The following is a 26,897-nucleotide window of genomic DNA, read 5'->3' as shown; positions in this document are numbered from 1 at the left end:
AGGACTTTCAAATTATGTCTGTGTTTAAAAAATTGTTCGGAATTTCAAGAAAATGTTCCCATCTTCAAAATTTCTTCAGAAAATGTTCACGTTTTAGAAAAAATATATTTGTTTATTTCAAAATATCGTGACTAAACAAAAGTTGGTTTATTTCTCTAAACTTCTAAGCACCTCCTCTAAACACCTTGCATGGTAGTCGACTGGGATTTAATTGGCTGAGGACTAGCCTCTCATGAAAATTAGCCCAATATTCTAAAAGTTTTTTAGTGGTGTTTTTTTGAATCCTAGACGAGAATGTGATGGTTTTGTACTATTAAAGAACTGCATGCATTAATTTAAAAAAAACTGCATGCATTAATTTAAAAAAAACTGCATGCATTAAGTTTTTTTATAAAGGAACTGCATGCATTTTGAGGCATGGATTGCCAGCTTTGTATAGTCACAATAGTTTTTAGTTAGCTTTGATTGCTTTTCCTGTAGATATGTATCATATAAAAAAACTGAAAAATATGAATACATACGTACGGTACAAGAGTACTGTTTTTTTTTCGACAAAGGGTGAATTTTATTGGCTCAATATGATGAGCATACACCCGGCCTCTGCATAACTAGGATGCACACAGCCAACCCAACACAAACGCTAAAACACACCAACGACTAGCAAAGTCATAAGACCAAAAGCTATGAATAGGTGTGAAAAGGAAAAAAGAAATAAAAAAGCCCCAAAGCGATCAGATCAGCGAACGACAAACTAGAACTGCGACCATATCCGCACCAACCATTGACACCACATTGACAACGAGGATCTTCAACAACAACGCCTTCAAGAAGGAAGCGACACTCAAGCGCCGCCGTCGCCGGATCCAACCAAAAAGGCTAGAATCAAAGTTTTCACCCTGAAGAAACAGTCCGAACGTATCTGAGCAATGCCTCCAACAAGGTCACGATGTAAAAAAAACATCGCCATTGCCAGGGATGACCACTCGGGTCTGACCTAGGCTTTCGCCCCGGAGCTCGAGACCGGGTGCTCACAACACCACCATCAAAGTCACACATGTGTTGTCGCCGCCGCTTTTCCCCAATCCAAGCAGCTGCAATTTAACCGCCGCCACTCCAACAACATTCCTTTGCGTCAAGTCATTGTCCATAATTTGTACCTCACCACCAAAAGTCATTCACCGGATCAAGAGATAAAAACTTCCGAATTCACTTTGATGACCCCCGATGTCGTGGATCCATAGAAAATCGTTGCAGAACAATCTATAGTCACCACCATCTGGCCAATCAAATCTAGACCACCACCACCAACAGAGGATCACAACGGCGGCCTGCATCGCACATGCCATAAGGCCAGCTCATCGCCGCAGCCTTGCAGTGGCCGGAGCAGTGACAACAAACACTACGGGGCGCCCAAGGGATCCTCCCCGCGCCACACCCGGACAAAATCTTTGGGGGATGGAGGAGCGCGCCATAGCCGAAGGGTCACACAAAGGGGGAGGGCCAGGACGGTCGCAGCCAGCCCCGCGACGACCACCGCCGGCAGGAAGGACGCCGGAGCAGCAGACCGAATCTTCACGGGGAGGGCGGAAGTGTGCAACCGGAGGTGACCCAGACCCAAGCCAACAGCCGCCAGGCGCCCGGATCTGGCGCGCCGCCCGCGAGATCCGCAGGAAGCGGCTGGAGGTGGTGGACGGCGACGGAGCCCGGGACGAGGGGAGGAGCGGGAGAGGAGGAGGCTGAGGAGGCACGCCCCGCCGCCGCCGTCCTTGAGGGCCGAGAAGGCTTCGCTGCTGGTCCCCTCTGACGACGGCGAGGAGAATGGATCGGAAGGGAGAGCTGCCGGTCGCGAGATTAGGGCGCCGCCCGAGTCGCCCCTACGGAGCGACGCGGGGACCGGGAGGGAGAAGACTTGACTGCCTAGTACTGTTGTTCGTCAGAAAACAATATGGCGGCCATGTGCATCGATCTTCCACAAGCCATGTGCATGAGGATTGGCCATCCATGCGCGGGCGTGGCATTGACACGCGCGTGAGAAGCGCGCGGCGTTGGCAGCTTAAGACTAGCCACAATGGGTAGTAACATAGACTAGTAACATGCCCATGTTACTAGTCTATGTTACTACCTCTATAGTGGGGAGTAACATATGTGTGGTAACATGGAGCACTTCATTTATTAGGTTATAGACACATCTTGCCTTGATATGTGTGATGTTACTCATGAGATTATTCATACTAGAAACTTCCGTGTGCAGCCACAAGCTATTATGGGCTCTAGCATAGTTGATTAACTTGTGTGAACTCTTACAGTGGTAGACTAGCAGATGTAGGGGATGTAGGTGGTACGGTCTACCCATCGTAAGGTGCTAACGCTTCTGAAAGACTGTGTCTCGGTCATCCGTTTCTCAAACATCATGTAGTGCGAGAAATCAAACGGAGGAGAGTCTTGTGGGGAAAAGTGCGCAAACCTCTGCAGAGTGTATAAACTAATCATGGTTAGCCGTGTCCCCGGTTATGGACATTTTGAGGATCTGGTTCTTGGATTATCATGTTGATCTCATCACTACTTAATTACTTTGATTGGGTTGTTAATGATTACTTTTAATTGGGATCGAGAGGGGGTTTACCTTCTCAATATTTTTTCAACAAACTTTGTAGTTAAATAAAACTTATTCCGTTGCAGTAGGAAAAATTGGCTTTTCGCAAAAACATATTAACCCTACAGCCTCCACCAGCCATATATGCATGTAGTGATAGCATTATTCTGTTCTTTATCCTTTGTGTTACATTGCCAGCATATTCCATGTGCTGACCCGTTTTCGGGCTGCAATGTATCATGTTGCAGACTTTTCAGACGACGAGTAAGGAGCCTTAGGTCGTGGTCTTTCACTCAGTGATGCCGTTGGAGTTGATGGACTCACTTTATCTTCCAAGCCTTCCGCTATTATCGTTTTAGATGGCCTTAAGCCATATTTATTGTAATGAGTTCTCTTTTGAGACATTCGATGTAATAAGTGTGTGATTGCTACTCTGTTATAAATCCTCCAAGTACTGTGTGTGTCAGCATTACCGATCCAGGGATGACACTTATGCACAGAGATCAGACTGTTTGAGGTCTGGTCGCTACAAAGATGGTGTCAGAGCACACGCTGACTGTAGGACACGACCAGTAAGCTAAAGCCCTAGGTCACTACTCTCTTCTCATTTCTAACTCCTCTCCATTTTCTACTCTTTAGGATGGCGGATGCAAGGATTAAGTTCATGCAACCGGATGAAGACACCCCATTTAGACGCCACTTGAAGGAAGTTACTAAGTACGTGAACATTGGAATACCGAGTTTCACTGGGACCTACAACGCCACTTTACCAGAAGAGGAGCACTGGATGATTCAAGTTCAAGTTCCAGGAAGGACGTTCACGCCAGTCACTGAGCCCATAGAGTTTTCTTTCGATGCACCAACTTGGAGTCTAGGAAAGAGTATGGCATCTCACATCACCATGGGACGCATTGGAGAAGTTTACCACAATGACCTCAAGGATACAATCTACCAGATTTGTGGGCGCCGAGATGAGCAATGGGAGACGATCAGTACCAGGAAGGATAGATCGATTGCCTCTTTCATCCAGGAGTTAAACCAGCACATTCGACACCAGGAGAACCAGATGTGCGCAGGCATGGCGGATTTGAAGAAGGCAATGACAAGGATCACGGAGCTGGAGGAAGAACTCAAGGCTACACGCGAGGATTATATGGAGGAAATCGTCGCACTAGTAGAGAAGAATGGCGACCTGACAAAGAAGCTAGGAGTTTTCATGGGAGACCCTACGCCAGGAGGAGAAGATGACAGTTCCACTTGCCCGGAGAACTATATCATCATCGACAACACCGACTCAGACCCTGACGATAGCGATGATGACTATGTTGATGAAGCTGGAGCAGATACATTGGAGTCTTCGACCGATCAATTTTTCTAATCGACCACCATATCAGTAGTAGTATTCCACCATGTATATAGTATAGTCCAAACACTTTTGTAACGATAGTTCTAGACCGATTGTATGCCCTTGTTTGATTGATTGAGTGATATGTTTGTGTTTGTCTCATGTGCATATGGGTAGTGTTTTCCCTCTAGACCTCATTCTATTCTGTTTTCTCATCTTTTCTAAACCCAGCAGATGCCTCCGAGACGCGACAATGGATTTTCTTTCCCACTGGAGCTCACTCAGTTGATCCAGCAGCAGAATGCATTGATGCAGATACTAGTCCAGAATCAGAACCAGGGGAACAACAACAACCCACCACCACCCCCACCACTTGACCACTTAGCCCGTTTTCTTAGGCTGAATCCGCCGGTGTTCTCCAGTAGCACCGAGCCAATTGTTGCAGATGATTGGCTTCGCAAGATTGATAGGGAGTTGACCACTGCAGGATGCACAGATGCGGAGAGAGTGCATTTTGCCGCACATCAGCTTGATGGACCCGCAGCATCTTGGTGGGAGAATTTCATAGTCACTTACCCTATTGACACTGTGACATGGGACCAGTTCCAGCAGGCTTTTCGCACTGCCCATGTTTCAGCAGGAGCTATGGCCATGAAGAAGCGTGAGTTTCGCAACTTATGCCAAGGAGGGCGCACTGTTGGCCAATATGTGGATGAGTTTAGTAAGTTAGCACGTTATGCCCCAGATGACGTCGCTACAGATGCAACTAAGAAGGAGAAGTTTCTGGAAGGACTGAATGATGAGCTGAGCATGCAGTTGATGGTGGCAAATTTCAATAACTACCAGGAGTTGGTGGATAGAGCTCTCATGCTTGAAGGGAAGCAGCAACAGATTGACAGCCGCAAGAGGAAGTATGGACAAGGGAAGTATAATTCTGGAGCCCAGCAGAGACCCCGTTACACCCCGAACTCGGGAGGACATGTTCATAACCATGGAGGCCACACTCATAATGGAGGAAGTTCGCACAATCATGGTGGCCCCAAGAATGGTAATGGTAATGGTAATGGAGGAAGTAGCGGACAGAACCGTTCCAACCCGGCAACACCCGCCAAGAAAGATCTAAGCCACGTTAGTTGCTACAAGTGCCAGAAGACCGGACATTACGCAAATGAATGTCCTGAAGCTAAGAATGGAAACGGCACTGGAAACTCTGGGAAGAAGCCCAACCCTTTCAACAGGGGACAAGTGAACCACGTTAACGTGGAGGAGGTTGAAGCCCAGCCAGATGCGGTAATAGGAAAGTTTTTGGTTAAGTCATTTACTGCAGTCATACTTTTTGATACTGGTGCATCGCATTCATACATATCAAGGGGATTCGTGGATAAGTTTAAACTGCCAACCCAAGCCCTTAGGTCACCTATGTTAGTAACCTCGCCAGGAGCAGAGTATATGGCTAGCCTATGGTGTGATCAGTTATCCATTAAGGATTGGTAACTGCCTGTTTCCCTCGGACCTAATAGTATTGGAGTCACAAGGACTGGATGTGATATTAGGCACGGATTGGTTATCGAAGTATGGAGGGAACATTGACCGCGCCAGTAAGTAGATTTTGCTTACCACCCCAGAAGGAAGAAGGATCAAGTATGTATCCCGGCATGTGCCGAATAGAACCCAAGTAAATTCCTTATCAGGAGTTGTACAGGAGGAAGTACCAGTGGTGAAGGATTTTCCGGATGTATTTCCAGAAGAGTTGCCAGGCATGCCGCCGGATAGAGACATTGAGTTTTTGATTGAACTTTTGCCAGGAACAGGGCCAATATCTAAGAGACCGTATAGAATGCCCGCAAAGGATTCGGAGGAAATTAAGAAGCAGATTAAGGAGTTACTGGATAAGGGATATATTCGCCCAAGTTCGTCACCTTGGGGATCACCAGTACTTCTAGTGGAGAAGAAGGATGGATCGTTAAGGATGGTTGTTGACTATCATGGATTGAATGAGGTGACGATCAAGAACAAGTACCCACTGCCGATGATCAATGATTTATTTGACCAGTTGCAAGGAGTTAAAGTGTTTTCTAAGATCGATTTGCGATCAGGGTACCACCAGCTGAAGATTCAAGAGCAGGATATACCGAAGACAGCTTTTACAATGAGGTACGGGCTGTATCACTACACCGTTATGTCATTTGGTCTGACTAACGCACCTGCCTATTTTATGAACATGATGAACAAGGTGTTTATGGAGTTTTTGGATAAGTTCGTTGTGGTGTTCATTGATGATATTCTGGTCTACTCTAAGAACGAAGAGGAGCATAAAGAGCATTTGCGTTTGGTACTTGGGAAGCTCAGGGAACATCAGCTATATGCCAAGTTCAGCAAGTGTGAGTTTTGGCTGAAGGAAGTCGGATTCCTTGGACATGTTATATCCGGGGAAGGAATAGCAGTAGACCCCACCAAAGTTGTCACTGTGACAAATTGGGAGTCACCCACGACAGTTGGAGAGATCCGGAGTTTCCTTGGACTCGCAGGATACTACCGGAGGTTCATTGAGAATTTCTCAAATATTGCAAAGCCTATGACGGAATTGTTGAAGAAGGACACCAAATTCAATTGGACTGAGGAATGTGAGGCCAATTTTCAGGAGTTGAAAAGACGCTTGGTTACATCACCAGTGTTGATTCTACCAGATCAACGCAAAGATTATGAAGTGTATTGCGACGCCTCACGTCGAGGACTTGGAGCCGTACTTATGCAGGAGGGAAGAGTTGTTTCATATGCCTCACGACAGCTTAAACCCCATGAGTTAAATTATGCTACGCATGATTTGGAGTTAGCAGCCGTAGTGCATGCATTGAAAACATGGAGACATTTTCTCATCGGAAACCATTGTGAGGTATACACGGATCACAAGAGTTTGAAGTATATCTTCACGCAGAAGGAGCTGAATCTCAGACAGAGGAGATGGCTAGAGCTCAGTAAGGATTATGATATGAGATTGCATTATCACCCAGGAAAGGCTAACGTAGTAGCTGATGCGTTGAGCCGCAAGAGTCATGTAAATACCCTCATGACCGGAGAGTTACCCAAGGAGTTAGCAGAAGACCTTTGCGAGCTGCGTTTGGAGATAGTTCCAAGAGGTTATGTAGCAGCCTTGGAAATTCAGTCTACCTTGATGGATAAGATCAGAGAAGCTCAGAAGACGGACAAGGAGATTGCCGAGATAAAGGAAAGGATGAGTAAAGGAAAGGCTAAAGGATTTCGTGAGGATGAGCATGATACCTTATGGTTTGAGGACAGCGTATATGTGCCCAATGATCAGGAGATCAGGAAGTTGATTCTGCAAGAGGCCCATGATTCACCATATTCGATTCACCCAGGAAATACCAAGATGTATCTGGATTTGAAGGATAGTTTCTGGTGGACCGGAATGAAGAAGGATATTGCGGAGTATGTAGCAGTTTGTGATGTATGTCAGAGAGTGAAGGCAGAACATCAGAAGCCAGCAGGATTGCTACAACCATTGCCTATACCCGAATGGAAGTGGGATAAACTAGGCATGGATTTTATCACGGGATTACCCATGACTCATTTAGGCTATGACTCGATATGGGTTGTAGTCGATCGTTTGACGAAAGTAGCTCATTTCATCCCCGTGAAGACCACTTACACCAGTGCTAAGTTGGCAAAGATATACATGACCAGGATCGTATGTCTGCATGGAGTTCCGAGGACCATTGTATCAGATTCTGGAGGACATGTTGAGAGCTTGTGCGCTAGACTATGGATCAAGCTGGGACGATAATTTTCCTTATGCAGAGTTCTCTTATAACAACAGTTATCAAGCCAGTTTGAAGATGGCCCCTTTCGAAGCGCTGTACGGAAGGAGGTGCAGAACACCGTTGTTGTGGGACGAAGTAGGAGACCGACAGTTGTTTGGACCAGATTTGGTTAAAGAGTCTGAAGAGAAGGTTAAGCTGATTCGCGATAGACTCAAGGTAGCCCAATCTGGGCAGAAGAGTTACGCGGATTCTAAACGCAAGGAGACAGTCTACGAAGTCGGAGACAGAGTGTATCTTCGAGTATCACCACTTCGAGGAGTGAAGCACTTTGGAGTTAAGGGAAAGTTAGCACCACGTTTTGTGGGACCATACAGAGTTTTGGAACGTATGGGAGAAGTTGCCTACAAGTTGGAATTACCCAAGGATTGTCCGGAGTTCACGATGTCTTCCACGTTTCTCAATTGAAGAAGTGCCACACGGAGATGGCTGATATTCTTCTAAGAGATACAGTGCCGCTAGAAGCGATTCAGTTGGATAGTGATTTGACATATGAGGAGAAACCAGTCAAGATACTCGAGTTTGCCAACTGAGTTACACGCAACAAAGTAATCAAGTTCTGCAAAGTTCAGTGGAGTCACCATACCGAGGATGAAGCCACTTGGGAACGAGAGGAAGACCTACGGAAGGATCACTCTCACCTATTTTCTAGCCAACCCGAATCTCGAGGGCGAGATTCATCTTAAGGGGGGTAGGTTTGTAACATCCCAAATTTTCAATTTGGAATGTTATACATTAGATCATCATTGCATACCATATTTTATTGCATTTTGATTTGATCCTAGAAATTCCACGCAACTCAAGGACCCACGGAGAGAGTTGGGGATTTCAATTTATTTCATATTCGAGTTTTTCTTGAATTTTTGAAAAGAGGATCGTTTGATTTTAATTATTTTTCTCTGAAATATTTGTTTTATAAAAAAATAAAAGAGAGAGGATAAAATGACTTCCTCAAAATAAAGAAATATCAGAGATTTAATATTAAAATCAAATAAGATTTTTATTCGGAGTTTTATCGCTATTTTATTATGAATTAGGAAAATATGCGTTTTTCAAAATTGCATTTTAGGCCCAAATAAATGTTCACCTTGTCCGGCTTATTTTTAGAAGACGGGGAAAATTTATTTCGGGATTTCTGGAGTCCGTTTAGTATTTCTTTTCTTTATTTTTCTGCACGTCGGAATTATTTAAAAAAAAGTCAAACCGACTCCGGGCCGTACCCGAGCGGGACTCCGCCCTGGGGGGCCTTTATAAGCCGCCCCGCCCCGAGCCGCCGAAACCCACCAGCGCCGCCAGCCCGCCCCGCGCCTGAAACCCTAAACCTAGCCGCCGCCGCCCGCCCGCCGCCGCAGCCGCCGGACGTCGCCCCGCCGCCGACCCGCCGCCCGCGCCGCCTCGCCGGAGCTGCCCACCGCCACCGCCGTCGCCGGAGCCGCCGGAGGTAGCCGTGCTGCCGTCGTCGGTTTTCTTCAGAAAACCGTACGGTTTTTTTAAGAACCGCGGTTTATTTTTTTAGATCGGTTTTTTTCGGTAGTTATATAGCGAACGCTCGTTCGTTCGTTCGTTCGTTTTAACGAACGGTTTTCACCGTTTAACCGCAGACAGCGAACGCTCGTTCGTTAGCCTGTTCGTTAGTTTTTCTTTTTCTCGGATTTTCCGCGATTATTTTCGATCGCGATTTCTGATCCGATTTTCGTTCTAGTATAAGTTTTCGCTCGTTTATCGGAATCAGGCAATTCAAGCGCCTAGAGTTTCGTCTCGAAACCCTCTTTTTGTTTAACCAACTTGAACAAGATTTTGCTACTGTAAAATTTGACTTTAGTTCAAATTAGTAAATGAAGCTTGTTTCTTTCGCCGTTTGAGTTTTGTTGTTTCGTTTGATTTGATTCTTTTTGCAAACCGGAGTTCTTAAGTTGAACTTTCTGGTTAGATCTTTTATTTAAGTTGTTACCCGTGCTCTTTCTTGATTGCTTATTGTATGCTTGTTTGTTTGTGATAGAGTACCCGGAGTGCGAAGCGTGCTACTACGAGTCTCTAGGTTTCGCGGATCATCAGCAAGGCAAGTAGCACTTTGATCATACCTCTTACTACCCAAGTTTTATTGCATTAGATCAATCCTCAAACAATTGCATGGTTAGGATCTGAATTAAATTGTGGGTTTGGGAAGTAGATGAGGTAGTACCTATTCACCTGTTTATTATCAAACCTTGGGAGTTACTTCTATGCTATGCTTATATTGCTATGCTATGCTCGTAGACGTGGATTGGGTTTGAGTGTATCCATGACGGTTGTGAGATTGTTAATTAATGGTTCAACTTAAGGTGGCAACTTAAATACACATCTGGGTGGATTGAGGCACCTGGGGAATCCAGTGATTGCTTGTATTTTTTTGGAAATCCCAGGGTACCGTGTGATTCTCCTATGGACTGCCACCCAGGCTCAAAGGGATCATGAGATTATTCATACTAGAAACTTCCGTGTGCATCCACAAGCTATTATGGGCTCTAGCATAGTTGATTAAGTCGTGTGAACTCTTACAGTGGTAGACTAGCAGATGTAGGGGATGTAGGTGGTACGGTCTACCCATCGTAAGGTGCTAACGCTTCTGAAAGACTGTGTCTCGGTCATCCGTTTCTCAAACATCATGTAGTGCGAGAAATCAAACGGAGGAGATCGAGTCTTGTGGGGAAAAGTGCGCAAACCTCTGCAGAGTGTATAAACTAATCATGGTTAGCCGTGTCCCCGGTTATGGACATTTTGAGGATCTGGTTCTTGGATTATCATGTTGATCTCATCACTACTTAATTAATTTGATTGGGTTGTTAATGATTACTTTTAATTGGGATCGAGAGGGGGTTTACCTTCTCAATATTTTTTCAACAAACTTTGTAGTTAAATAAAACTTATTCCGTTGCAGTAGGAAAAAATTGGCTTTTCGCAAAAACATATTAACCCTACAGCCTCCACCGGCCATATATGCATGTAGTGATAGCATTATTCTGTTCTTTATCCTTTGTGTTACATTGCCAGCATATTCCATGTGCTGACCCATTTTCGGGCTGCAACGTATCATGTTGCAGACTTTTCAGACGACGAGTAAGGAGCCTTAGGTCATGGTCTTTCACTCAGTGATGCCGTTGGAGTTGTTGGACTCACTTTATCTTCCAAGCCTTCCGCTATTATCGTTTTAGATGGCCTTAAGCCATATTTATTGTAATGAGTTCTCTTTTGAGACATTCGATGTAATAAGTGTGTGATTGCTACTCTGTTATAAATCCTCCAAGTACTGTGTGTGTCAGCATTACCGATCCAGGGATGACACTTATGCACAGAGATCAGACTGTTTGAGGTCTGGTCGCTACAAAGATGGTGTCAGAGCACACGCTGACTGTAGGACATGACCACTAAGCTAAAGCCCTAGGTCACTACTCTCTTCTCATTTCTAACTCCTCTCCATTTTCTACTCTTTAGGATGGCGGATGCAAGGATTAAGTTCATGCAACCGGATGAAGACACCCCATTTGGACGCCACTTGAAGGAAGTTACTAAGTACGTGAACATTGGAATACCGAGTTTCACTGGGACCTACAACGCCACTTTACCAGAAGAGGAGCACTGGATGATTCAAGTTCAAGTTCCAGGAAGGACGTTCACGCCAGTCACTGAGCCCATAGAGTTTTCTTTCGATGCACCAACTTGGAGTCTAGGAAAGAGTATGGCAGCTCACATCACCATGGGACGCATTGGAGAAGTTTACCACAATGACCTCAAGGATACAATCTACCAGATTTATGGGCGCCGAGATGAGCAATGGGAGATGATCAGTACCAGGAAGGATAGATCGATTGCCTCTTTCATCCAGGAGTTAAACCAGCACATTCGACACCAGGAGAACCAGATGTGTGCAGGCATGGCGGATTTGAAGAAGGCAATGACAAGGATCACGGAGCTGGAGGAAGAACTCAAGGCTACACGCGAGGATTATATGGAGGAAATCGTCGCACTAGTAGAGAAGAATGACGACTTTAGGAACGCCGCCTCCAACCTTACTCTCATCCCGGAGCCGACCTTCGCCAAGGCGGTGGCGTACCTCAAGCTGGAAGAGAGGCGGATGAAGATGGCACGGACCCGGGCCATGCACACCACCCTCACCACCAGCATCCGCGTGTTGGGGAACGTAGCAGAAATTCAAAATTTTCTACGCATCACCAAGATCAATCTATGGAGTAATCTAGCAACAAGGGGAAGGGGAGTGAATCTACATACCCTTGTAGATCGCGATGCGGAAGCGTTGCAAGAACGCGGATGAGGGAGTCGTACTCGTAGCGATTCAGATCGCGGTTGATTCCGATCTAAGCACCGAAAGTACGGTGCCTCCGCGTTCAACACACGTGCAGCCCGGTGACGTCTCCCACGCCTTGATCCAGCAAGGAGAGAGGGAGAGGTTGGGAAAGACTCCATCCAGCAGCAACACGACGGCATGGTGGTGGTGGAGGAGCGTGGCAATCCCGCAGGGCTTCGCCAAGCACCGCGGGAGAGGAGGAGGAGGGAGAGGGGTAGGGCTGCACCAAAAGGAGACGTTCTCATGTCTATGGCAGCCCAAAACCTCAATATATATAGGGGAGGGGGAGGGCTGCGCCCCCATCTAGGGTTTCCCCCCTCAAGGGGTGCGGCTAGCCCTAGATGGGGCTTGGGGGGCGGCCAAAGGGGGGAGGAGTGCCTCCCAAGTCAAGTGGAGGCCCTCCCCCTTAGGGTTTCCCCTCTCCCATGCGCATGGGCCTTGGGGGGCTGGTTCCCCTGGCCCATTAAGGCTAGGGCGCCCCCTTACAGCCCATGCTACTGTATTGGACGTGGTGGAACATTTTCCGGACCTCCGGACCCCTCCGGAATCCTCCGGAATCTTCTGGAAGCTTCCCGGTACAATACCGAAAAAACCCGAACTTTTCCCGGAACCCGAACAACAACTTTCCATATATAAATCTTTACCTCCGGACCATTCCGGAACTCCTCGTGACGTCCGGGATCTCATCCGGGACTCCGAACAACATTCGGTAACCACGTACATGCTTTCCCTATAACCCTAGCGTCATCGAACCTTAAGTGTGTAGACCCTACGGGTTCGGGAACCATGCAGACATGACCGAGACGTTCTCCGGTCAATAACCAACAGCGGGATCTGGATACCCATGTTGGCTCCCACATGTTCCACGATGATCTCATCGGATGAACCACGATGTCGGGGATTCAATCAATCCCGTATTCAATTCCCTTTGTCCATCGGTATGTTACTTGCCCGAGATTCGATCGTCGGTATCCCTATACCTTGTTCAATCTCGTTACCGGCAAGTCTCTTTACTCGTTCCGTAACTCACATCATCCCGTGATCAACTCCTTGGTCACATTGTGCACATAATGATGATGTCCTACCGAGTGGGCCCAGAGATACCTCTCCGTTTACACGGAGTGACAAATCCCAGTCTCGATTCGTGCCAACCCAACAGACACTTTCGGAGATACCCGTAGTGCACCTTTATAGCCACCCAGTTACGTTGTGACGTTTGGCACACCCAAAGCATTCCTACGGTATCCGGGAGTTGCACAATCTCATGGTCTAAGGAAGTGATACTTGACATTAGAAAAGCTCTGAGCAAACGAACTACACGATCTTGTGCTAGGCTTAGGATTGGGTCTTGTCCATCACATCATTCTCCTAATGATGTGATCCCGTTATCAACGACATCCAATGTCCATGGTCAGGAAACCGTAACCATCTATTGATCAACGAGCTAGTCAACTAGAGGCTTACCAGGGACATGGTGTTGTCTATGTATCCACACATGTATCTGAGTTTCCTATCAATACAATTCTAGCATGGATAATAAACGATTATCATGAACAAGGAAATATAATAATAACCTATTTATTATTGCCTCTAGGGCATATTTCCAACAGTCTCCCACTTGCACTAGAGTCAATAATCTAGTTCACATCACCATGTGATTAACACTGACAGGTCACATCACCATGGGACCAACACCCAAGAGTTTACTAGAGTCAACAATCTAGCTCACATCTCTATGTGATTAACACTCAATGAGTTCTGGTTTGATCATGTTATGCTTGTGAGAGAGGTTATTAGTCAACGGGTCTGAACCTTTCAGATCCGTGTGTGCTTTACGAATATCTATGTCATCTTTGTGGATGCTACCACGCGCTACTTGGAGCCATTTCAAGTAATTGCTCTACTATACGAATCCGGTTTACTACTCAGAGTCATCCGGATTAGTGTCAAAGTTCGCATCGACGTAACCCTTTACGACGAACTCCTTTTCACCTCCATAATCGAGAAAATTCCTTAGTCCACTAGATACTAAGGATAAGTTCGACCGCTGTCATGTGATCCATTCCCGGATCACTATTGTACCCCTTGACCAACTCATGGCAAGGCACACTTCATGTGCGGTACACAGCATAGCATACTGTAGAGCCTACATCTAAAGCATAGGGGACGACCTTCGTCCTTTCTCTCTCTTATGCTGTGGTCAGGTCTTGAGTCTTACTCAATACTCACACCTTGTAACACAGCCAAGAACTTCTTCTTTGCTGATCTATTTTGAACTCTTTCAAAATCATGTCAAGGTGTGCGTTCTTTGAAAGTATCATCGGGCATCTTGATCTATCTCTATAGATCTTGATGCCCAATATGTAAGTAGCTTTTATCCAGGTCTTCCTTTGAAAAACCCTTTCAAACAACCCTTTATGCTTTCCAGAAATTTTACATCATTTCGAATCAACAATATGTCATTCACATATACTTATCAGAAATGTTGTAGCGCTCCCACTCACTTTATTGTAAATACAAGTTTCTAACAAACTTTGTATAAACCCAAAAACTTTGATCACTCCATCAAAGTGTATATTCTGACTCCGAGATGCTTGCTCTAATCCATGGAAGGATCGCTGGAGCTAGCATACCTTTTAGCATCCTTAGGATCGACAAAAACTTTCTGATTGTATCACATACAACCTTTCCTTACGAAAACTGGTAAGGAAACTTGTTTTGACATCCATCTGCTAGATTTCACAAATGCAGATAATGCTAACATGATTCCGACGGACTTAAGCACCGCTACGGATGAGAAAATCTCATCATAGTCAACTCCTTGAACTTGTGGAAATACTCTTTGCCACAAGTCGAGCTTCATAGACGGCAACATTACCGTCCTTGTCCGTCTTCTTCTTAAAGATCCATTTATCTCAATGGCCTTACGACCATCAAGCAGTACTCTCAAAGTCTATACTTTGTTTTCATACATGGATCCTCTCGGACTTTATGGCTTCTAACCATTTGTCGGAATATGGGCCCACCATCGCTTCTCCATAGCTCGTAGGTTCAGTGTTGTCCAACAACATGATATCTCAGACAGGATCACGTACCACTCTGAAGTAGCACGCATCCTCGTCGTCCTACGAGGTTTGCTAGTGACTTGATCTGAAGTTTCATGATCACTATCATAAGCTTCCACTTCAATTGGTGTAGGTGCCACAGGAACAACTTCCTGTGCCCTGCTACACACTAGTTGAAGTGACGGTTCTATAACCTTATCAAGTCTCCACCATCCTCCCACTCAATTCTTTCGAGAGAAACTTTTCCTCGAGAAAGGACTCGTTTCTAGAAACAATTACTTTTGCTTCTAGATCTGAAATAGGAGGTATACCCAACTGTTTTGGGTTTTCTATGAAGATGTATTTATCCGCTTTGGGTTCGAGCTTATCAGCCTGAAACTTTTTCACATAAGCTTCGCAGCTCCAAACTTTTAAGAAACGACAACTTAGGTTTCTCTAAATGGTGTCGTCTCAACGGAATTGCGTGGTGCCCCTTTTAAAGTGAATGCGGTTGTCTCTAATGCCTAACCCATAAACGATAGTGGTAATTTGATAAGAAACATCATGGTATGCACCATATCTAATAGGGTGCAGTTATGATGTTCGGACACACCATCACACTATGGTGTTCCAGGCGGTATTAATTGTGAAACACTTTCCACAATGTCTCAATTGTGTGCCAAACTCGTATCTCAGATACTCATCTCTATGATCATATCACAGACATTTTATCCTCTTGTTACGACGATCTTCAACTTCACTCTGAAATTACTTGAACCTTTCAATAATTCAGACTAGTGTTTCATCAAGTAAATACACTCAGCATCTACTCAAATCATCTGTGAAGTAAGAACATAACGATATCCATTGCATGCCTCAGCACTCATTGGACTGTATACATCAAAATGTATTACTTCCAATAAGTTGCTCTCTTGTTCCATCTTACTGAAAACGAGGACTTTCAGTCATCTTGCCCATGTGGTATGATTCGCATGTCTCAAGTGATTCAAAATCAAGTGAGTCGAAACGATCCATCTTCATGGAGTTTCTTCATGCATATATACCAATAGACATGGTTCGCATGTCTCAATCTTTTCAAAAACGAGTGAGTCCAAAGATCCATCTAGATGGAGCTTCTTCATGCGTTCTATACCAATATGACTCAAATGGCAGTGCCACAAGTATGTGGAACTATCATTACTATCTTTTGGCACGAACATGTGTATCACTACGATCGAGATTCATTTTAGGTGCAAGACCATTGAAGGTATTATTCAAATAAACAGAGTAACCATTATTCTCCTTAAATGAATAACCGTATTGCGATAAACATAATCCAATCATGTTTATGCTCAACGGAAACACCAAATAACAATTATTTAGGTTTAACACCAATCTCGATGGTAGAGGGAGCATGCGATGCTTGATCACATCAACCTTGGAAACACTTCCAACACATATCGTCATCTCACCTTTAGCTAGTCTCCATTTATTCCGCAGCTTTTATTTCGAGTTACTAACACTTAGCAACCGAACCGGTATTTAATACCCTGGTGCTGCTGGGAGTGCTAGTAAAGTACACATTCATATAATGTATATCCAATATACTTCTGTCGACCTTGCCCGCCTTCTCATCTACCGAGTATCTAGGGTAGTACTGCTTCAGTGACCGTTCCCCTCATTACAGAAGCACTTAGTCTCGGGTTTGGGTTCAACCTTGGGATTCTTCACTAGAGCAGCAAATGACTTGTTGTTTCATGAAGTATCCCTTTTGCCCTTGCCCTTCTTAAACTAGTGGTTTTACTAACCATCAACAATTGATGCTCCTTCTTGATTTCTACTTTTGCGGTGTCAAACATCGCGAATAGCTCAAGGATTCATCATAACTATCCCTGATATGTTATAGTTCATCACGAAGCTCTACTAGCTTGGTGGCAGTGACTATGGAGAACCATCACTATCTCATCTGGGAGATCATCTCCCACTCGATTCAAGCGATTGTGGCACTCAGACAATCTGAGCACATGCTCAACGATTGAGCTTTTCTCCCTTAGTTTGCAGGCTTAAGAAACTTGTCAGAGGTCTCATACCTCTTGACGTGGGCACTAGTCTGAAATCCCAATTTCAGTCTTCGGAACATCTCACATGTTCTGCGACGTTTCAAAAACGTCTTGGGTGCCACAATTCTAAACCGCACTGAACTATCACGTAGTTATCAAAACGTGTATGTCAGATGTTTCGCAACATCTACAGACGACGCTGAGGTTCAGCACACCGAGCGGTGCATTAAGGACATAAGCCTTCTGTGCAGCAATGAGGACAATCCTCAGTTTACGGACCCAGTCCGCATAATTGCTACTACCAACTTTCAACTAAATTTTCTCTAGGAACATATCTAAACCAGTAGAACTTAAAGCGCAAGCTATGACATAATTTGCAAATACCTTTTTGACTATGTTCATGATAATGAAGTTCATCTGATTATGAACTCCCACTCAGATAGACATCCCTCTAGTCATCTAAGTGAAACATGATCCGAGTTCAACTAGGCCGTGTCCGATCATCACGTGAGACGGACTAGTCAAGATCGGTGAACATCTCCATGTTGATCGTATCTTCTATACGACTCATGCTCGACCTTTCGGTCCTCCGTGTTCCGAGGCCATGTCTGTACATGCTAGGCTCGTCAAGTCAACCTAAGTGTATTGCGTGTGTGCCGAGGCCATGTCTGTACATGCTAGGCTCGTCAACACCCGTTGTATTCGAACGTAAGAATCTATCACACCCGATCATCACGTGGTGCTTCGAAACGACGAACCTTCGCAACGGTGCACAGTTAGGGTGAACACTTTCTTGAAATTTTAGTGAGGGATCATCTTACTTACTACCGTCGTTCTAAGCAAATAAGATGCATAACATGATAAACATCACATGCAATCAAATAGTGACATGATATGGCCAATATCATTTTGCTCCTTTGATCTCCATCTTCGGGGCACCATGATCATCTTTGTCACCGGCATGACACCATGATCTCCATCATCATGATCTCCATCATTGTGTCTTCTTGAAGTTGTCACGCCAACGGTTACTTCTACTTCTATGGCTAACGCGCTTAGCAATAAAGTAAAGTAACTTACATGGCGTTATTCAATGACACGCAGGTCATACAAAAAATAAAGACAACTCCTATGGCTCCTGCCGGTTGTCATACTCATCGACATGCAAGTCGTGATTCCTATTACAAGAATATGATCAATCTCATACATCACATATATCATTCATCACATCTTCTGGCCATATCACATCACATAGCACTTGCTGCAAAAACAAGTTAGACGTCCTCTAATTGTTGTTGCAAGTTTTTTTACGTGGTTTGTAGGTTTCTAGCAAGAACGTTTCTTACCTACGTATGACCACAACGTGATTTGCCAATTTCTATTTACCCTTCATAAGGACCCTTTTCATCGAATCCGTTCCGACTAAAGTAGGAGAGACAGACACCCGCTAGCCACCTTATGCATCTAGTGCATGTCAGTCGGTGGAACCTGTCTCACGTAAGCGTACGTGTAAGGTCGGTCCGGGCCGCTTCATCCCACAATGCCGCCGAAACAAGATAAGACTAGTAGCGGCAAGAAGAATTGGCAACATCAACGCCCACAACTACTTTGTGTTCTACTCGTGCATAGAAACTACGCATAGACCTGGCTCATGATGCCACTGTTGGGGAACGTAGCAGAAATTCAAAATTTTCTACGCATCACCAAGATCAATCTATGGAGTAATCTAGCAACAAGGGGAAGGGGAGTGAATCTACATACCCTTGTAGATCGCGATGCGGAAGCGTTGCAAGAACGCGGATGAGGGAGTCGTACTCGTAGCGATTCAGATCGCGGTTGATTCCGATCTAAGCACCGAAAGTACGGTGCCTCCGCGTTCAACACACGTGCAGCCCGGTGACGTCTCCCACGCCTTGATCCAGCAAGGAGAGAGGGAGAGGTTGGGAAAGACTCCATCCAGCAGCAACACGACGGCATGGTGGTGGTGGAGGAGCGTGGCAATCCCGCAGGGCTTCGCCAAGCACCGCGGGAGAGGAGGAGGAGGGAGAGGGGTAGGGCTGCACCAAAAGGAGACGTTCTCATGTCTATGGCAGCCCAAAACCTCAATATATATAGGGGAGGGGGAGGGCTGCGCCCCCATCTAGGGTTTCCCCCCTCAAGGGGTGCGGCTAGCCCTAGATGGGGCTTGGGGGGCGGCCAAAGGGGGGAGGAGTGCCTCCCAAGTCAAGTGGAGGCCCTCCCCCTTAGGGTTTCCCCTCTCCCATGCGCATGGGCCTTGGGGGGCTGGTTCCCCTGGCCCATTAAGGCTAGGGCGCCCCCTTACAGCCCATGCTACTGTATTGGACGTGGTGGAACATTTTCCGGACCTCCGGACCCCTCCGGAATCCTCCGGAATCTTCTGGAAGCTTCCCGGTACAATACCGAAAAAACCCGAACTTTTCCCGGAACCCGAACAACAACTTTCCATATATAAATCTTTACCTCCGGACCATTCCGGAACTCCTCGTGACGTCCGGGATCTCATCCGGGACTCCGAACAACATTCGGTAACCACGTACATGCTTTCCCTATAACCCTAGCGTCATCGAACCTTAAGTGTGTAGACCCTACGGGTTCGGGAACCATGCAGACATGACCGAGACGTTCTCCGGTCAATAACCAACAGCGGGATCTGGATACCCATGTTGGCTCCCACATGTTCCACGATGATCTCATCGGATGAACCACGATGTCGGGGATTCAATCAATCCCGTATTCAATTCCCTTTGTCCATCGGTATGTTACTTGCCCGAGATTCGATCGTCGGTATCCCTATACCTTGTTCAATCTCGTTACCGGCAAGTCTCTTTACTCGTTCCGTAACTCACATCATCCCGTGATCAACTCCTTGGTCACATTGTGCACATAATGATGATGTCCTACCGAGTGGGCCCAGAGATACCTCTCCGTTTACACGGAGTGACAAATCCCAGTCTCGATTCGTGCCAACCCAACAGACACTTTCGGAGATACCCGTAGTGCACCTTTATAGCCACCCAGTTACGTTGTGACGTTTGGCACACCCAAAGCATTCCTACGGTATCCGGGAGTTGCACAATCTCATGGTCTAAGGAAGTGATACTTGACATTAGAAAAGCTCTGAGCAAACGAACTACACGATCTTGTGCTAGGCTTAGGATTGGGTCTTGTCCATCACATCATTCTCCTAATGATGTGATCCCGTTATCAACGACATCCAATGTCCATGGTCAGGAAACCGTAACCATCTATTGATCAACGAGCTAGTCAACTAGAGGCTTACCAGGGACATGGTGTTGTCTATGTATCCACACATGTATCTGAGTTTCCTATCAATACAATTCTAGCATGGATAATAAACGATTATCATGAACAAGGAAATATAATAATAACCTATTTATTATTGCCTCTAGGGCATATTTCCAACACCGCGGGGGCCTGGCGCCGCCTCAGCCATGCCCTGCACCGGCCCTCCCGCCCCGCCGGCCTTCCCGCAGGCCCCGGCCCCCTTCTCGCCGCCGCAGCCGGCTGCTAATGGGGGTCGCCGTGGTGGGAGCAAGCATCAGCAGGCCAACGGGCGCTCAGGGAGGGGCAGCCCGCCCTCGGCAGCAGCTTCAGCCAACCCCGTGGTACGCCGGTGAAAGCACAAGTGCTCCCTGGGTGATTTTGGTAATTAATGTCAACATATCTCTTGTTGGACTAATGCTGTAACATCCCAAATTTTCAATTTGGAATGTTATACATTAGATCATCATTGCATACCATATTTTATTGCATTTTGATTTGATCCTAGAAATTCCACGCAACTCAAGGACCCACGGAGAGAGTTGGGGATTTCAATTTATTTCATATTCGAGTTTTTCTCGAATTTTTGAAAAGAGGATCGTTTGATTTTAATTATTTTCTCTGAAATATTTCTTTTATAAAAAAATAAAAGAGAGAGAGGATAAAATGACTTCCTCAAAATAAAGAAATATCAGAGATTTAATATTAAAATCAAATAAGATTTTTATTCGGAGTTTTAGCGCTATTTTGTTTTGAATAGGAAAAATATGCGTTATTCAAAATTGTATTTTAGGCCCAAATAAATGTTCACCTTCTCCGGCTTATTTCTAGAAGACACGGAAAATTTATTTCGGGATTTTTGGAGTCCGTTTAGTATTTCTTTTCCTTCTTTTTCTGCACGTCGGAATTATTTAAAAAAAAGTCAAACCGACTCTGGGCCGTACCCGAGCGGGACTCCGCCCGGGGGGCCTTTATAAGCCGCCCCGCCCCGAGCCGCCGAAGCCCACCAGCGCCGCCAGCCCGCCCCGCGCCCGAAACCCTAACCCTAGCCGCCGCCGCCGCCAGCCACCGCCGCCGGACGCCGCCCCGCCGCCCGCGCCGCCTCGCCGGAGCCGCCCACCACCACCGCCGTCGCCGGAGCCGCCGGAGGTAGCCGCGCCGCCGCCGCCGGTTTTCTTCAGAAAACCGTACGGTTTTTTAAGAGCCGCGGTTTATTTTTTTAGATCAGTTTTTTCGGTAGTTATATAGCGAACCCTCGTTCACTCGTTCGATCATTTTAACGAACGGTTTTCACCGTTTAACCGCAGACAGCGAACGCTCGTTCGTTAGCCTGTTCGTCAGTTTTTCTTTTTCTCGGATTTTCCGCGATTATTTTCGATCGTGATTTCTGATCCGATTTTCGTTCTAGTATAAGTTTTCGCTCATTTATCGAAATCAGGCGATTCAAGCGCCTAGAGTTTCGTCTCGAAACCCTCTTTCTGTTTAACCAACTTGAACAAGATTTTGCTACTGTAAAATTTGACTTTAGTTCAAATTAGTAAATGAAGCTTGTTTCTTTCGCCGTTTGAGTTTTGTTGTTTCGTTTGATTTGATTCTTTTTGCAAACCGGAGTTCTTAAGTTGAACTTTCTGGTTAGATCTTTTATTTAAGTTGTTACCCGTGCTCTTTCTTGATTGCTTATTGTATGCTTGTTTGTTTGTGATAGAGTACCCGGAGTGTGAAGCGTGCTACTACGAGTCTCTAGGTTTCGCGGATCATCAGCAAGGCAAGTAGCACTTTGATCATACCTCTTACTACCCAGTTTTATTGCATTAGATCAATCCTCAAACAATTGCATGGTTAGGATCTGAATTAAATTGTGGGTTTGGGAAGTAGATGAGGTAGTACCTATTCACCTATTTATTATCAAACCTTGGGAGTTACTTCTACGCTATGCTTATATTGCTATGCTATGCTCGTAGACGTGGATTGGGTTTGAGTGTATCCATGACAGTTGTGAGATTGTTAATTAATGGTTCAACTTAAGGTGGCAACTTAAATACACATCTGGGTGGATTGAGGCACCTGGGGAATCCAGTGATTGCCTGTATTTTTTTGGAAATCCCGGGGTACCGTGTGATTCTCCTATGGACTGCCACCCAGGAAAAAAGGGATCATGAGATTATTCATACTAGAAACTTCCGTGTGCAGCCACAAGCTATTATGGGCTCTAGCATAGTTGATTAACTTGTGTGAACTCTTACAGTGGTAGACTAGCAGATGTAGGGGATGTAGGTGGTACGGTCTACCCATCGTAAGGTGCTAACGCTTCTGAAAGACTGTGTCTCGGTCATCCGTTTCTCAAACATCATGTAGTGCGAGAAATCAAACGGAGGAGATCGAGTCTTGTGGGGAAAAGTGCGCAAACCTCTGCAGAGTGTATAAACTAATCATGGTTAGCCGTGTCCCCGGTTATGGACATTTTGAGGATCTGGTTCTTGGATTATCATGTTGATCTCATCACTACTTAATTAATTTGATTGGGTTGTTAATGATTACTTTTAATTGGGATCGAGAGGGGGTTTACCTTCTCAATATTTTTTCAACAAACTTTGTAGTTAAATAAAACTTATTCCGTTGTAGTAGGGAAAAATTGGCTTTTCGCAAAAACATATTAACCCTACAGCCTCCACCAGCCATATATGCATGTAGTGATAGCATTATTCTGTTCTTTATCCTTTGTGTTACATTGCCAGCATATTCCATGTGCTGACCCGTTTTCGGGCTGCAACGTATCATGTGGCATCCTTTTCAGATGACGAGTAAGGAGCCTTAGGTCGTGGTCTTTCACTCAGTGATGTCGTTGGAGTTGATGGACTCACTTTATCTTCCAAGCGTTCCGCTGTTATCGTTTTAGATGGCCTTAAGCCATATTTATTGTAATGAGTTCTCTTTTGAGACATTCAATGTAATAAGTGTGTGATTGCTACTCTGTTATAAATCCTCCAAGTACTATGTGTGTCAGCATTACCGATCCAGAGATGACACTTATGCACAGAGATCAGACTGTTTGAGGTTTGGTCGCTACAAATGCTTCTACCTAATATGTTTCAGATAAGTTCGACAATGGAGTGGCATGGACTATAGGATGTGGAACCCCTTCAAGATGCTGAGGACAAAGGATTGGCTCAAGCTCAAAGCTCAGGACTCTACATTTTCTATTTTAGTGATCCAAGATCACATTGAGTCCATAGGATAGCCAATACTATTAAGAGGGGATGAGGTGTTGCTTAATGGCTTGCTTGCTCAAAGTGCTTAGTGATATGCTCCAAAGCCCTCAACCACTTTCTCACATCCACATATGTCCCAAACCAAAAGTCAAACTCGGCCCCACCGAAACTTTCTATCCGGCACCACCGAGTTCTCTTGACATAGCCACTGCCAGAAACCCTAATCAGTTTGGTCTCACCGATGGGATCTCGGTCTCACCGATATGGGCTTGCAAACTCTCTGTTGCCTATTGCAATAATTTCGGTCCCACCGAGGTATGCAATCGGTCCCACCGAGTTTGCTTGGCCAACTCTCTGTTTCGCTTATTACCCAAATCGGTCCCACCGAGTTTGTGTAATCGGTCAAACCGAGTTGAGGCTTTACCCTAACCCTAGCACATCGGTCCTACCGAGTTGATCATATCGGTCCCACCGAAATGCCTAACGGTCACATTATGAACTAAATCGGTCTGACCGAGTTCTCTGAATCGGTCCCACCGAGTTTGGTGATTTGTGTGTAACGGTTAGATTTTGTGTGGAGGCTATATATACCCCTCCACCCACTCTTCATTCGTGGAGAGATCCATCAGAACATGCCTACACTTCCAACATACATTTTCTAAGAGAGAACCACCTACACTTGTGTTGAGATGAAGATATTCCATTCCAACCACATAAATCTTGATCTCTAGCCTTTGCCAAGTTGCTTTCCACTCAAATCTTCTTTCCACCAAATCCAAATCCTGTGAGAGAGAGTTGAGTGTTGGGGAGACTATCATTTAAAGCACAAGAGCAAGGAGTTCATCATCAACACACCATCTGTTACCTCTTGGAGAGTGGTGTCTCCTAGATTGGCTAGGTGTCACTTGGGAGCCTCTGTCAAGATTGTGGAGTTGAACCAAGGAGTTTGTAAGGGATAGGAGATCGCCTACTTCATGAAGATCTACCCGAGTGAGGCAAGTCCTTCATGGGCGACGACCATGGTGGGATAGACAAGGTTGCTTCTTCATGGACCCTTCGTGGGTGGAGCCCTCCGTGGACTCGCGCAACCGTTACCCTTCGTAGGTTGAATTCTCCATCAACGTGGATGTACGATAGTGATACGTCTCCAACGTATCTATAATTTTTTATTGTTCCATGCTATATTATATTCTGTTTTGGATGATTAATGGGCTTTATTATACACTTTTATATTATTTTTGGGACTAACCTATTAACCGGAGGCCCAGCCCAAATTGCTGTTTTTTTGCCTATTTCAGTGTTTCGCAGAAAAAGAATATCAAATGGAGTCCAAACGGAATGAAACCTTCGGGAACGTGATTTTCGGAACAAACGTGATCCAGAGGACTTGGAGTGGACGTCAAGCAACAGACGAGGAAGCCACGAGGTAGGGGGGCGCGCCCTCCACCCTCATGGGCCCCTCATGGCTCCACCGACCTACTTCTTCCTCCTATATATACCTACGTACCCCCAAGCCATCAGAAGCGACCATGAAAACCTAATTCCATCGCTGTAACCTTCTGTACCCATGAGATCCCATCTTGGGGCCTTTTCCGGCGTCCTGCTGGAGGGGGCATCGATCACAGAGGGCTTCTACATCAACACCATAGCCTCTCCGTTTATGTGTGAGTAGTTTACCTCAGACCTTTGGGTCCATAGTTATTAGCTAGATGGCTTCTTCTCTCTCTTTGGATCTCAATACAAAGTTCTCCTCGATTCTCTTGGAGATCTATTTGATGTAACTCTTCTTTTTGCGGTGTGTTTGTCAAGATCCGATGAATTGTGGGTTTATGATCAAGATTATCTATGAACAATATTTGAATCTCCTCCGAATTCTTTTATGTATGATTGGTTATCTTTGCAAGTCTCTTCGAATTATCAGTTTGGTTTGGCTTACTAGATTGATCTTTCTTGCAATGGGAGAAGTGCTTAGCTTTGGGTTCAATCTTGCGGTGTCCTTTCCCAATGACAGCAGGGGGAGCAAGGCACATATTGTATTGTTTCCATCGAGGATAAAAAGATGGGGTTTTTATCATATTGCATGAGTTTATCCCTCTACATCATGTCATCTTGCTTAAAGCGTTACTCTGTTCTTATGAACTTAATACTCTAGATGCATGCTGGATAGCGGTCGATGTGTGGAGTAATAGTAGTAGATGCAGAATCATTTCAGTCTACTTGTCACGAACGTGATGCCTATATACATGATCATACCTAGATATTCTCATAACTATGCTCAATTCTATCAATTGCTCGACAGTAATTCGTTTACCCACCGTAATACTTATGCTATCTTGAGAGAAGCCACTAGTGAAACCTATGGCCCCCGGGTCTATTTTCCATCATATTAATCTCCCGTTATTTCCATTACTATTTACCTTGCTTTCTTTACTTTTACTCTTTATCATAAAAATACCAAAAATATTATCTTATCATCTCTATCAGATCTCACTCTCGTAAGTGACCGTGAAGGGATTGACAACCCCTTTATCACGTTGGTTGCGAGGTTCTTATTTGTTTGTGTAGGTGCGTGGGACTCGAGCGTAGTCTCCTACTGGATTGATACCTTGGTTCTCAAAAACTGAGGGAAATACTTACGCTACTTTACTGCATCACCCTTTCCTCTTCAAGGAAAAACCAACGCAGTGCTCAAGAGGTAGCAAGAAGGATTTGTGGCGCTGTTGCCGGGGAGGATGAGCGATTTCTGGCACCGTTCTCGGGGAGTCTACGCACAAGTCAAGACATACCAAGTACCCATCACAAACTCTTATCCTTCGCATTACATTATTTGCCATTTGCCTCTCGTTTTCCTCTCCCCCACTTCACCCTTGCCGTTTTATTCACCCTCTTTTCCGTTCGCCTCTTTTTCGCTTGCTTCTTGTTTGCTCATGTGTTAAATTGCTTTTTTGTCGCGATGGCTCAAGATTACACTAAATTGTGTGACTTTACCAATACCAACAACAATGATTTTCTTAGCACTCCGATTGCTCCTCTTACCAATGCTGAATCTTGTGAAATTAATGCTGCTTTGCTGAATCTTGTCATGAAAGATCAATTCGCCGGCCTAGTGAAGATGCAGCTACCCATCTAAATAGTTTTGTTGATTTGTGTGACATGCAAAAGAAG

The sequence above is a fragment of the Triticum aestivum genome, chromosome 5D, assembly GCF_018294505.1.
Source record: "Triticum aestivum cultivar Chinese Spring chromosome 5D, IWGSC CS RefSeq v2.1, whole genome shotgun sequence".
Taxonomy (NCBI): domain Eukaryota; kingdom Viridiplantae; phylum Streptophyta; class Magnoliopsida; order Poales; family Poaceae; genus Triticum; species Triticum aestivum.
Note: the sequence above shows the minus strand (reverse complement) of the source record.